The 14868-nt window shown below is 42.3% G+C and overlaps 1 protein-coding gene and 1 long non-coding RNA gene across 24 annotated transcripts in view; one reads left to right on the top strand and one right to left on the bottom strand.

The window, feature by feature from the left end:
• The window catches only part of Tcf4 (transcription factor 4), a 347519-nt gene that overhangs the window by 260147 nt on the left and 72504 nt on the right, over positions 1 to 14868 (top strand). The window lies entirely within an intron of this gene.
• Positions 1646 to 9198, bottom strand: LOC128112947 (uncharacterized). Its single transcript, XR_008219238.1, has 3 exons — positions 5867 to 9198; positions 4857 to 5050; positions 1646 to 3215 (listed from the first exon to the last, which is right to left on the bottom strand). It is a non-coding gene; the product is annotated as an uncharacterized LOC128112947 (long non-coding RNA).

Below are 14868 nucleotides of genomic sequence, written 5' to 3' on the forward strand. Positions count from 1 at the left end.
TATTTTACATATTTTTTAGGAATGCCATCCTGTTCTTTGAGAGGCAATGACATTAGATTTGTATTGAGAGGGAAGAAAGTCTATTGTCTCATGCTGTGACTAGAGCTTCTAAAGATGTGAATGAAATGCATTACTTTCTGAAAGACAGTAGTTACCGCCAATTCACAGGAGTTTAGACTCCGTCCTATAGTAATTGAAACTCCCAGACTTTAATAACACTTAATGTGTAGCATGGATCCCACTTAATCTCCCCCTGTCTTCGTAGCAAAATGTTTACATAAATGAACTCTCAATTTGATATTGACTATTTAGCCTAGTCCCTTCCAAAGTTAATACTATTTCCATAATTAAACATGTTCGGCAGTTGCCACAGGGCTACTTCTTAAAACCCATGCTCCTCCTCGTTCTTTTAAGCCATCTGTTGGCTAGGTCAGCAATGAAATGGGAGCCTGATTTTATAAATTAAAGCAAGTTCTCTGCCATTGTATTAGACAGTGTGCTTCAGTGGGAGCTGAAGTTAACATTCCATCATATTTTCATTTTGTTGTATTTGCAACAGAAATGTATGTGCTCAAATTGGTTATTTTCAGCCTATGACAGCTGTGATATTTAAAATGATCACAGCTGTTATGACTTAAAATTGATTTTTCTATTAACACCTGAAAAAAAAGCCCTGTGCTATATTAAAAACTTAAATAACGTGAGTGTAAAATTAGGTCTGTTGGTGTGAGTCTAGTGACCTCACTTCCCAGAGGTCTCAAAATGCAGCAAACCTCTGGGATGCTGGCAGTGAATGGGCAAACACTGGGAAGGAGTGCTGGGTAGTTCGATGCGTTTCACTTTGAGAGGATTCATGTCATGGCAGATGCTCCTGGCGCTGCTTTAGAGTGTCAGTTTTGTTAATAAAACCTTTCAGGATTCAGTTTACTTAATTAACCCCCAGAAAGTTGGCTTACAGGAATCATTATGAGAACCTGACCTCTAAGCTGCAGAAGCTGTGTTATCTTTCAGATACAACACTGAGAAATGCAAAACCACACTCACTTGTCCCTTGTGGAGGATGGTTTATTTCTATGGCCTTTTCCTCCTCCACTTTTAGATGATGGACAAAAGGAAAAGCCATAGCAAAGCAGAACCAAATTATACCTGATTAGTTTCAGGCAAGCCTTTATTTTTAGAATCTTTATTACATTTTTTTATTTCTACTTTGCATATCTATTAAACATGTTTCAAAATTAAATTGTGATTCCTAGGTTCCATTGGTCTCAAGGTTTTTCTAGTCTGAAGTTGGTTGAGTACTGGAGCATTTGATGTAGCAATGGACTGACTACTTAACAATGAAACCTTTCTTGGCCTTTTGGTGTAGTGTATAAAGCTTACCACTGGCCCTGTGTGCGATTATTTATGAATAATAGTGTGTTCTCCAATGCATTGCCAATCAGGAGCTACGGAGATTAAGCTTTTTGGCTGGCCCTCCGCTTTTCACCTGCATAACTCAATCAGAATTGAAAGCATGGCAGATTTTACTATGATAGATGTATGGCTGGATCAGAAAAAGAATGGATGGCTGGTGGGTAGATGGATAGGTTACATAACTAGACAATAACAGATAGTGCCAGTTATTTATTGCTCAAACATGTTTATTCATTAGAAAGTTATGTACAATGCATTAGTTTGGCTATTATATATAGATAAGAGCAAGGCAGTTGAAAATAATAAACATTTCTATTACATACTTGAGATCACTACAGAGCTAATTTTAAAAGTTCCAGAACAAACACAGATTGCTGATTTCAGTGCCACAGGTCACAATATCACATCCAAAGTGATCATGGATGGGTGTAAATGACTTTTCCATGGTTTGGAGGGCAAAAGATACTTTAAGCGATGTTTATAGAAAACTCCAGAAAATCCAAATGGGTATTTGTCATTGACAGACTCTGATTACAAACATGTATCTCTAGAGCAGTGGTGCCTCCCAGGGGACAGATGGAAACAGTCTTGATTGTCCCAGTTGTGGGGATGGGGATGGGGTTGCTGTTGGCAATATGGTGGGAGAGGCTAAACCTTGCATACTGTACAGAACTTCTCAGCAGGACAGAGGCAGAGGAGTCCAGCTTTCAATATGAAATCTGGACATTCATAGTTAATTCTTGCCATGTGAGCTACATACAGAGTCCCTTCCTTTGCCTCCCTCCTTCCTGTCCCCTTTTCATCCTTCCTGTTCCATTTTTATTTCCCTTTCTTCTCCATGCTCTTTTCTTCCCCCCTCCATTTCCTATCTTTTCACTTCTCTTTTACCATTTTCCTCCTTCCTTCCGCCTTCTTTTCCCTTTCTCCTTCCTTTCCCCCTTCCCTCCCCACCAACCAATGTCTTTCCTTTTTATTTGTTTGAGACATCACTCTATAGAGTATTGTACAACTATTTCCACGGTTTACCAAGAAAATGTAATCTTTCATTTGCAGTATTGTCAATATAGTAAACTATTTGTGAACCAACTGGAATGAGTTCAAAGCAGCTGTTAGACTTTATTGAGTCAATAAGGGACATTTTCTCCTTACCCTAAATATATGTACTCACATCTTATCTTTTAGAATATTGGGAACTCAATCTATGTTTCTTGTTTTATAGAATCCTAAAAGAAGTATGTTACTTTTTCTGCTAGAGGACATAAAGATGAAAAAGGGTATTATCCTAAAGAATAATTAGCAGTTACCTATAAATATTTGAGGGGAGCGTCACGGATATTGTTTGAATCCTTGTTAAATATATGGTTATATGTTAAATATATACATAAAAAAGGTTATAAGATTAAAGCAAACCTGAGGGATTCTTCAGCTTTCCCAACAGTGCAGCTTTTTACTCTACTGACAACAGGGACCTTTCCTCCTGTCACTGCCCTGTGTCCACCATCACTGTATCTTCCTGGCTGTGATTTGGAAAGTGATACGGAGACCTTTGTTGCCCTCCCTAGCACTCTATGCAGGAAGGGTGAAGGATCCGATGGCAGAGTCTTAATGCCTGCCAACTTTTAGAACCCAGTACACCTCACCTCTTCGATGCCAAGTTTTGGAGAGACTTGCCAAGTCTGACAGTAGCTTGTGCCACCCTTCAGTTTCTGCCTGAGGCTTTGCAAGGTTCTCCAAGGTTTGATCAGAGTAGACACGGCATGGCAGTTGGGCACAAGGACCGGCAGCTTGGATTCACAGCGGACCTTTGGGACAGATAAGTTTTAGTTACTGTTTAGTGCGTTGACTCTTGGGATTGCGGAGCAGCCCTGTAAGCATGCTCCCTGGAGCCCTGACCACCTTGGCCCTGCTCAGTAGCATTAAAGTCCTACTGATAGCTAGAGAATTAGCTTCGGCTCCCTCTCTTTCTGAGATACCTGTGAATTTGCCCTACATTGGCTTTTATTTGGGTCATTTTGTCACACGTAGTACAGGATTGTCTTGATTCATAGCGAGCAGTTGCAGAGATATCATTTTAGCTGTTGCCATGCAAGAATTACAGGTTACCATGGTGGTCATGATTTCGTTTATTGGAGGAGTTCCATTTCTAGGAGGTGGTGATTTTTTTTTTTTAATGTTGTCAACGGACTTCAAGGAAAAGGATATTTTAGGGATCATTCGACTCGTTTTCAGTTTTGACCAATCACTGATTATCTGTGTTAGGCTCTCAGTATTTCTCTGATATTCCATAAACCCCGGAATAATCCTCTGAATAATTTTAAATCAATAATATGCTTATCATTGATTTCAGACTGTGCTTTGTAAAGGCAAGTTATGTAATATTTGTATGTTTATAGGGTATGAAATATTTGTAGAGTACCTTTTCTTTAATGTTTATGCAGCAAGTACTGTAAAGCTATGATAAAACTTAGACTCTTTTATTGTAGTCTTAACATTTGATAAAATACATCTGCAAGCCCCCGTTCCTTCAGAACATGCTGTCAAATACCTCCCAGAGTAATGTAGCCCACTGCACCCCATAAGATAGGTACCCCAAACCTTGTTAGCCTATTTCAATGGTGGATGCTACCCTGATTAGTAGGATATCTACTAGCCACATGTGGCTGTTACTATTTGATACATTTTTAAAAATTAAGTTTCCCAGTTACACCAACTACATTTAAAGTCCTCAGTCACATATGGTAGGTGTCTCTATGTGGGATAGCTCAGAGAACCTTTGCAGCATCTCAGGAAGTTTTGTTGGGAAGATCTGGTCTGAGAAATGGAAGCACATGGGAATGTAATAACTTGCTCAAAGGTCACATGGATCACAAAGAGCCAGAATCCCTCCTGCCATGTGTTTCAATATGGTATTTTGCCTTTTTCTTAACTTTAGATAAGTTAATGCCAATTCTGAGATAGGAATGAACATTATAAGGCCCCTTGTATTATCTGAGATGCTCAAGCCAATTATATTTGTTGCCCTTTCATTTAAAGTGAGTGCTTGATTTACCTAATCTTTCTTAAGGATCAGTCCCTTTGTCTGTTTGTGCAGAGCAGAGACTTTGAAACCCCTTCCTCTGTCTCAACTAATGAGGTTCTGAAGGAGAGAACTTGCCATGTCTTAAGGCATCTTTGCACATCCATTAGCTTATCATCAACAACCAAGAAATGTTTCTTCAGCCCAATGAACGTGATGCATCTGGTGTACATGCCCATGTCTCTGCACAGTAAGGCAGAGCCTTGAGTGGAAGGTTCTCGTGACCTCCACAGAAGAGAGACTGCACTTATATCTGCCCTTGTCATTCTGCCAAGGTTATATTTTTTCTGGAGATGGTAATGTACCTGTTCAGGTTTTCATGAGCGTGGGGAACACATTCATTAGTTCGTTGATACCTTGTACCTACCGTTCTTGAATAAGTGAGAGGATTGCCTAAATTTCCAATCTCCCCTGGCTGGGCAGACTAGGTGCTTGACACATGCTCCGATGCTTTCTTCTTGGGCATCGAATGGTATCACAAGCCATGGTTTCAGTAATAATCATGGTGTCAAGAGGCATTTGTGCTCTGTGCACTCTTTCAGTTTGGACCGGGTTGAGTTCCTGCAATGCAAATCCTACTTTAAACTTAGCAGTGCCAATTTGCATTAATATTTTGGTTTCATATAGCCAGCTCTCGCATCTCACAAACAAGTGCATTTTAATGAGTCCTGGCAGAATGATAAAAAGGTTATTCATTAAATACTATTGTAGAAAATACAGCAGTTGGCTGCCAGAAATCATTAAAGCAAAATATAATGTGCATTGAGGCCACAAGGACGCCCCTCCTTAGGAGTATGTGACCCTATGGCATTCAGTGCAGTAAGAATCAATGCTATTCACACAGGCATGGAGGGTGGGGTTAATTAATATAAAATACAAGCCAGCATACCATTGACACCAGTGTTTATTTTTAAGATTTAAGCATATTTTATATTTTTGATATCTGTCATGAGATCATAGGGCATCGCCTCAGGATTCATGTGAAGGACTTTTAACAGTCACGAAGACTGAGTTGTGAAGCAGTGTGTTCATAAAGCTTACAATTTGGTTTTAAATCCTGAAGTGGGATTCATCCCCCCCCCCATTTGATTTTTTTTTTATTTCCCTTCCATTTCTGGAATGCTTTATGAGAATATTGAACATTTTTTTCTTTCTTTTCTTTTTTCTTTTGCAGGGCAACATAGGGAAAAATTACAAATTTGTAACTGGCTCTTTAGAAATCCACCACTTTAACACATGCGCCCTTGCACGTTGCTGCTGCCGCCGCCGCCGCCATGGCTGTCGTGGCTTGTGCTTCCCAATTATAATGAGCTTTTTTGGTGGTGTTACTGCAGTTGTTTCTCCCCCCGCACCCCCCCTCCAGCCCCCTCAACTCACTTTTCCCAGAAGAGAGTTCCAAGCCTTTGAAAATTCTCATGATTTTGCAAATCCACTCTATTTTTGTCGAGAATACAGGAAAGTTAAAATTGGCTGGTGTGCTGCCATGTTTTGAATCCAATTTTAAAGCAACCCTTTGCAACCCGGGGAGCAAGGCTGACATCTTTGTATCTGTAATGAAGATAATTACACCTGCAAGGTGACATCACTGGTGAAGTGACAACCGCACTTGAGAGCCGCGTCCCCCGTCTCCTCTGAATTCTGTGGACCACTTTTGGCATTTAGCTCCAGACACCTCTTTCATGCTTGTCGTTTGAGAAGTTGCTTTCAGATGAATTTACTAAAGCTGAGTGACACAGGGTTAAATTAATTCTTTTCTTTATTACTCAAAGTGATACAGACCTTTCTTGGACTAATGTAGCTTAATTAGTGGTCAATTAAAACTGAACATTGCTGAATTGAAGTTCTTTGATCAAACTCCCTGGCATGGGCTCTCTTTCTTTAACTAGCCACCATCTTGAATTCATTTGGAATCAGTAGTATAAACAAGTTTAAAACTGGTTCTTTTATAAGAAAGTCAGCAGGCTTGTATGGCTGCGGTTTCCTTTTTTACTTCTGTAGGCGGCAATTCAAAGGCATGCTAAATGAAAACAGTGCTACACCCTGGAAGAAAAAAATACATTTTTAAAAGTAACAGTAAGTAGTCAGTAAGCAGTCAGTGCTCCAGCCCATTTATCTGTAAATAATTAATATTCACTCTCCCAATATAAAGGCAAACTCCCCTTTCTCCTACCAGAGGACCACAGTTAGAATAAAGCGTGAAATGCACACACACACACACACACACACACACACACACACACACACCCCTACCTGGGTGTTGCTTCAGTAGAGGAGGGGTGACTGCCACAGAGATGGGTCCAGTTGCTCCTTCTTCATTGCTCATGGGATACTATGTCATCTCTGTGCCTTTGAGACTGGGATGAGATACTATGTGAATTGGCTATTGATTTCATCATTTATTTCAGAGGGCATTGCTGCGTTCATATAAGGGCTGAACTGGTGTAATTCTACAGTATGTCACTTGGTTGAAGTGTAGAGTGCTTTTCTTAGAGTTTTGGTACAGTTATTCTCCCAAGCCCGGAAAGGAAGTGGGAATCGGAGGAGAAATTATCAAATAGCTAGCGATGATTCAGCCTTGTCTGTTATCCAATGCCCTGTCTTAATATTTAAAGTACATGTGCTGCTCTTGTCTAAACATAAATTGATACCATTCAGAAATCCCAGGTTTTGAAAGCTTAACAACCTCAAACCATTGAAGATGGCATTCAGTGACTGCAGTATACTTTAAGGTATTCATTAAAACCAGTAGTGCTTGGATTGGAAATAAAAGTAATAAAGTACAATGAAATCATTAATTTGTTGTCCATACATGGCTTCTTCTGAAATGTTCACAGGAAAGAGAAAGGGGAGTTTGGAAGTGACTGTGTACTGTTTCCCTGTCCCACAAAAGATAAGATTTTTGCAGTTTTCATTCCTTATATCCAAAATTTATAGTTATAAACTGTAATCAAAATTAAAAATTTCATCCCTTGACGGAAAGCGAAATTGTTTATAGTCAGTGCGCCTTTCAGCGTTCTATCTCGCCTTCTCCCTAAAGGGCTGATTAAGGAGAATAATTGGGGATGATAGCAGGAGGAAGACGACAATTCCATTTAATTAAAGATAATTTATTTTACTTTAAATTGGTGAGGTCCCACATGAATAAGAGTAGATTTAGCAGATAGATTTATTAATGGGTACTGACATCTCAGCTGACAGAAAAAGCAAACATTTTCTTTCTTCATTGTTTTTATTGCGTCCCAGCACCTGAAATTGCTGTCAGCCGGCTTCCTTCGCTGCTCCTCAGAGTTGCAGGCTTCACCACCAAATATGCAATTACTGGTTTATCACTAAAACCAACTGGATCCTCTCTTGAGTTAAAAAAACCAAGCCAGGCCTATGAAAAGCTGCTCAAGTCCTCAAGGCTGACGTGAGAAACACACTCTTCTTAAAGGATGTTGACTGCACTGATTTTCACTAGGGTTAGTGCATGGAGCGTGGCGTGTAGTTTTGGCATCTAAAGAAGGGCCATCTCATTGCCACTGGTTTGGGGGCAGCATGCTTGCTTGAATAGTCCTTCAAGGAGGTTGTACCTCGCGTGTTGAGGATAATGAAGAACTCCATGGGAGTAGCATCTGCCAAACACCCAGGTTCACTCCTGACCAGCCTCCTGTAACCATTAAGGCTCTTGGTGTGCTTTTTTTTTCTCCCGCAGTTATAAACAGGTCCTGGAAGTTATGGGGGGGAAATTCTCCAGTTCAAACGTGAGTTCAAAGAAGTAATGCGGTTGTTGTCTTTATATTCTTCCCAGTCTGTAAGGGTTCTTCGACACAACATACATTTCACAAAACTTGTAAACTGCTTCTGATAACCTGCCGTTTGCCCCAAGTCTGTTGGCTGTGTGCTCCAGGTGTGTAGTCACACCTCCTCTTAGCAGCACATTCCTGTATTCCAGCTCATGTTTTCTGTTGCTTGGTCGTTTCTGTATACCTGCCTAGTAGGTTTCTTTCACACCGGATTTTTCTTTGCATGAAATGTAGGTTTTCTGAACTCTTCTTTCCCAATGGGCTTCTCATGCCCACAGCCTCCTTCTTCTGGTCACACAGACCCTCTAGTTTGACTTAGGGTTATGTCCCTAACCTTTTGTTGCTGTCTTTTTCTTTTCCTTTTGGGGACTGATCGTAGTAGAGTTTTTATTTTATTTTAACCAGATGCTTGTATTTTGCCCTCTTCTAAAAGCTCACTTTTCAAAATTGATGTTAGATCTGTGGTGGTGCTGTTGAAGGATTACTTTTTATTAAATCTTACTTTCCATGTTGTATTAACCTTTCCCTCAACCGAAGCATCTTTTCCCTGTTATCCACCCATTGAACCTGTTGGTCTTCATAAAGTAGGCTCTTGGCTCTGTGCTTGACCCACAGTGCCCTCTCACTTTTATCCATCTCTTTTATTGTTCTTGTCCTTAATTTATCTTGTATCTTTTTTTTCTTCTACAATTATTGAATATGTGATACTTCCCCTCCCCCCCTCAAATTTTCCAAAGAGAAAGTGCTAGGGAAGCAGCATCCTTGGTGGACAGTGGAATAGCTGCATTAAATTCTACATTCTCTTCAGAATTGTGCAGTCATGAATTTAGATAGTATAGGCATGAAGTCAGGCATCCAGCTAGACTAAAACTTGGCTGAAAATCCTAGGAGGGAAAACCATCATGTTTAGGGAAGGTAGCCTCAGTTGTAGTGTGTGTGTGTGTATGTGTGTGTGTGTGTGTGTGTGTGTGTGTGGGGGGGAGAGAGAGAGAGAGAGAGAGAGAGAGAGAGAGAGAGAGAGAGAGAGAGAGATTGGGAGTGAAGAGGGTGGCTTTGGCCAGCCACTGATGACTTTCAGTGAGGTGCACTTGGTTCCTACTGGCCTAGGAAAAAATAGGCAGTGGTTAAAATAAAGGCATATCCTATAACTCAGTGATCCTGGTTCATCTTTCCTGGCTCGTTTTCAGTCTATCTTGTTTCTTCTCTGGTTGTTTGGCTGTTCCTACAGCAATTTTACTTTGGTCTTCAAACACCTCCAACCCTCTTGTTTTGTTTTTTCCCCCCATCCTTGCTTTACTGCCAACAGTAAAATGATGTGAGAGCCCCCTTAAGTTACCTGGATGGGGGGGCTTTTGTGAAGTGGGGTCTCTGTATCCCAGGGGAAACACCAGAAATTTTGAGAAATAAATACCTGAAAAGGAAGCCAGGTACTGTGACAAATGCCTGTGATCCTAGCCCATGGGAGGTGGATGCATGAGGAGGCATGGGGATCAGGAGTTAAAGGCTAGCCCTCATTACATAGCGAGATGGAGAGTAGCCTGAGCTATATGAGACCCTGTCTCAAGAGAAATAAAGAAATGAACCTGAAAACTTATCTGCAGTATCCCCAGGCTGGAAGTACTAACCGGTGTGACTCTGTGGAAACAGATTCTGGGGTAGAAGCCTCTGATTCTGAGGTAAGAAGATCTGGGAGTGACAAGGGAGAACTTGTAACCATGGTCTAGATACAGCTCACTCACGCCGGGGTGACGCCTGGAGCCTGGTCATTTGGGTGGCTGGGCCTGTCCCACCTCCCCTCCTCATGTACTCCTCCCAGCCTCTTCCTAGGCCCTCCCACCCCCAAGCCAGCCTCAGGCCTGGCTGCAGACATCTGCAGGTCTGAGCCACACAGACCCAGCCCGAGGTCGCCTCTCTGCCTCCCACTATGAATTCTGGGCTGTGGTCCTGCTCGTTCTTGTCTGTCAGATTGCAGTTCTGATGCTGTCAGCCATGCCTGACCAATCAGCACACACCACCACGGGATGAAATTTAAACAATGCAGATGCTCAAATGCAGGGTTTTGTTGCGTGGACCACGAAGGGAGAGCAGAGGTAAGGCCCGGAGTCTCCCCGAAGTGGTCTGTCCCCAGCCTGCTTGGCCTGACACTTCCTAAGGGACACTTCTGCTTTGCCTTGTTGCCATCTGCTTTCCCTACCTTTCCTCACCGCCACTCACCAGAACTTTGGTTTTCATCCCCTGCCCATGCAACTCCACTCTGTTCAGTGCCGTTACTTACCCCCCCTCCCTCTTGGCTTCAGTGTTCTCGTGGACCTCTAGTCTGCAGGACCTTGCTCAGGTCCTGCCACACTTAAAGGGAGAACGGGCTGCTGGGATCAGGACAGACGTATGGAATTAATAGGCTTTATTAATTTTCCCCACTGCTGGACAGTGGAATTTATCTTCAGGTTATAAACATAGTTGGCTTTCTTACCAGTGAGATGTATTGAATTTTAAATTGAGTTTAAATCTCCTTTTTTTGGAACTGGTTTACATAGAAAGGATATAAATAGATCCGATCTAAATGAGGAGGCATCAGCCCATCTTGAGTCTTGGGGGTTGGGGATTGCTCTCTGTCCCTCTTCCTACAGTTACCAGTGTTCACTCACCAGTTTCCCGCTGGCAGAGGAACCATGTGGCTGTCATCCTCTTCTGTTTTAAGTATTTAGTTGGTCCTTTTATAACTTAGAGTGTTTACAGGGTTCTGTACTCCCTCGTCCCATCTGGAAAATATTTAAACTTCATACGATCTATAAGATGAAAATACCACATATAAGGGGCTAGGCAGAAGGAAGAGAACGAAGAGCCATGGCGGCGTGTGTTTAGACTCAGTTGTTTGCTCAGAAGCGGCTGCTGGAGGAATTGGAACAAATAGCTTGTGTGGGGGGAATGGTTTGGTCCAGGGCTGTACATTCCACCACAGAATGAGCCTTGGTTTGTAAAACTGACGTTCTGTTGTGACTTCCAGATCCAAACAAATCTCTGCAAATTTCTGCCCGATCGAGTTAATAAGAAAATATATACATGCAGAGGCGAGAGCCGCGTGCTACTTGGCGGTTCTGTCAGTGCGGGTGGAAACAGGAGACGGATTTTACCTACTGTATTAACAGCCAGCCGGTTACTGCCAGGACCTCCAGCTCGCTCGTTTGCTCGATTTTCTTTCTTTCTTTCTTTCTTTCTTCCTTTCTTTTTCTTTCTCCTATGGAGAACAATGGCATGCAGAAAAAGTCTCTGACCAGGAGAGTAGCAGATACAGGGTTGGGGTCACTTTTCTTCTGATTGCCTTGTAATTAGGGAGTGGTTTCTACTTTCCCACTCCCTCACAGATGTGGTTTAGAAGGGACAGGCTTTTGTCCTCGCCGGATGTGCAGAGGAACCAGAGGGTCATTCCCTGCTCTAGGCTTGTGATCGGCTTCACACCTGGCCTCATTTCCCTCCATGACCGATGACCTTGCGTTAACCCGGGGTGACCCTTAGCCTCTGCCTGTTCTCGGGGCTGAGTTCTTGGCTGGTGGACCCTCCTCCCTCTCTCATTTACAGGTGGTTCCTGGAGCCTCATACACTTGTTTTTCGTGGTGCCTGGTGCACTTAGCAGCCCGGCAAGACCTGCAATTTCATCCCTCTCAAGGGGCCGAGAAAGGGCTGCGGGGGGTGGGGGTGGGTTGCAGAGAGAGAGAGGGAGAGAGAGAGAGGTTGCTGTTTGCATGTGCTTTTCTATTTTGTGGCTCATATGGTATCAATTACCATTTGATGGCAACGCCAGGCCTGAGGCCCTTTGCATGTTTGTCCTGTGAGAAAGATCTGGAAGACCCGACATATGGTTTTGATTGCAGCAATTGCAGGTTGATGGAATGAGCGCAGGGGTGAGGTGGGTGGGTTCTCCTTCCGGCCCTTTCCACTCTGGGCTGCTAATGTGCTTTGCTTGTGGAACTGGTCTTTTCATCATCCACCCGCTCCCCACCTTCTCCTCTTCCCCCCCCCCCCACCTCTCTACCACTCTGCTTTCCCTGCCCTGCCTCCTTGGCACGTCCAAACCACCACTAGAAACATGTGGCCCACATTAAGGACCTTCAATTAAAACAAACAAAAAGAATTGTCCACTAGTCTGTTAAAGTCTTAGAGCAGGTCATTCCATCAAGATGGGCATGAGTATGCTGAAGTAGAAAACGAGGTGGGGCGGGGGGGAGGGGCAGGGATCAGGTCCCTCCCCGAGAAGCTCAGGACATGTTTTGAAAAGCCTGTTGCTTAAGGTTGTTAAACATTGAGTGATGCTGAAAAATGGTAGCAGTAGACATTGTGTGTGTGTGTGTGTGTGTGTGTGTGTGTGTGTGTGTGTGTGTGTGTGTGTGTGTTTATGGACACTTCTTGGAACTTGTTTGAGCTCATGCCATGAAGGGGTAGGGGCATGATGTGAAGGAGTTCTTTCAGATTCTGTCTGTCCATGCATCATCAGCCCTAAGATGGGGGAAAAAACATGGTCTGTGAGTATTTCTCCTGCCAAAAGGAGATGCCTGGAGGCCTGTCTGCCACACACAGTGTCTTCTTCCTTCCTGGATCTGTGATGGTAGGGGTTGCCCAGGAGAAGGCTGCTCAGTAATGATGCTCAACAGGGACTACATCTCTGATAGGTAAAGGGAAACTCTAGCGGGGAACTGGGGTAAAGAGAACACTGCAGACATGTTTCATGTTGCCCAGGAACATTTTCTGTGATTCCTTCGGGTTCACATGTAAAAGTGCCAAAGACTGGTGGCCCATCGAGTAGAAATTTCCTTTTTATTCTAACTATTACATTTGAAAATAATACATACAATTTGTACTTTACATAGTTTGAAAGGCAATGTTAGGTATCTTGTGTGTGTGTTTCTGTTAATAACTTCATTCAGTTGAAAACCAACCTAGGAATCAGAATACCTTGAATTACAAAAGCCCTTAATAAAGTTTTTGTAATTGATTACGTTTCCCCTAATAACGTTTTTTTAAAATGTGAGGTTGGCTAACTGTGGTGACTCAGGTTAACCCTAACCTGTGGGAAGCAGAAGCAGGCAGAGCTCTTTGAGTTCCAGGCCAAATCTGGTGTACATATTGAGTCCCAGGGCTACATGGTGAGACCCTATTTCAAGAAGGAAGGAAGGAAGGAAGGAAGGAAGGAAGGAAGGAAGGAAGGAAAAAGTGAGGTGCCGAATTGTTTGTTCTCCAGACCAGCTTTGCATGACAAAGCTTAGCTACATCTATTAAATGGTCATAAACCTGACTGGGATGGAGATGTCTATATATTAGGTTCTGTAGAGCAAAGCAAGCATATTGTTCCAGTGGTTATTGTGTTTCCAGGTATTTGCCTAGGCCGACTTCTTTGCTGTTTGGAGATATCTTCTCCTTGCTTTGTTAAATGGCTGAGTTTTAAGGACTTTGATAATGGTCCTGATTTTGACATCTTGTCATCTTACATGTGGATAAATGCTAGGAAATGCTTGCATTCAATGCAACTAGGAATTAGTTGAATAACTGTATTCACAACCACATTCTTTAAAAGCTGCTGTTTGGATATGTGACTAGTTTAATGTACACATATATAAAGATTAAGCATTTCTACCTCTTGTTTGTGCCTCCATTAGCTTCTTTGGGAGAGTTACATTGAGAAGTCTAATGTGGAAACATAACAATAACAACATGTGTGTGTGTGTGTGTGTGTGTGTGTGTGTGTGTGTGTGTGTGTGTGTGTGTGAATTCATACACATATACATACACATATATACACACACACAGACACACAGGCACACACACACACTGCTTTCGTGAAAGCACCACCGGTTCATTGCTACAAACAGATCTGTGCATGGGTTGCTGGCTTGACTTGGAGCATGCTAGGTCACTTAACAGCAGCTGTGCTGGAGAGAGATTTGATTTGAGAAGACATTTTGAATCTTTTCAGTCCTAACACTGTTCTGGTTTTGAAATGGAAAATGAAAAAGAGCTTTCTGGAAGAGAGATGTCTCCAGATATCCCTCTTGAAGAGGGGGCATGTGTAAAAATCTCCCAAGGCCTCCTCAGATTACCCGAGTTGCTAATCTGCCTCCCCACACAGAAGACAGAGTCTGATGGGAAATGTGGCCCTGTGTGTTTAAAAACACTACAGAGGCAGAAGGTGCCTTTTGAGACTGCCTCTCTGCTTCTTGGAAATACTAATTCAGTCAGTGTTCAGTTTGAAATTTAGTAAAACTTACCAAGGAGACAATCTGGTTTTATATATAATTCTTTTAAAAATGAGCAACAAAAATAACTATCAACAGCTCTTAAAATCTGATTTGGACTTACGAAATCTTACCTCAGAGTATCTGTTGAAATAATCAATTTTATGGTAACATGAATGATGTTAGATCAAAAATCTCCTCATGTGTTTCCAGTACACAGTGTCTTCATCCTTATTAAAGAAGAAGAAAGCTGCCTTGTAGAAGGCTACATAGAGACCTTCAAATTCTGTCTATCCTTGAAAACTCTAAAAAGAAGATTATTTGGTTGGGTGCTTTTATTGATCGACTGACGGATTGATTAGATTCTAAA

The sequence above is a fragment of the Peromyscus californicus genome, unplaced genomic scaffold, assembly GCF_007827085.1.
Source record: "Peromyscus californicus insignis strain IS unplaced genomic scaffold, ASM782708v3 Scaffold_17__1_contigs__length_78620276, whole genome shotgun sequence".
Classification (NCBI taxonomy): domain Eukaryota; kingdom Metazoa; phylum Chordata; class Mammalia; order Rodentia; family Cricetidae; genus Peromyscus; species Peromyscus californicus.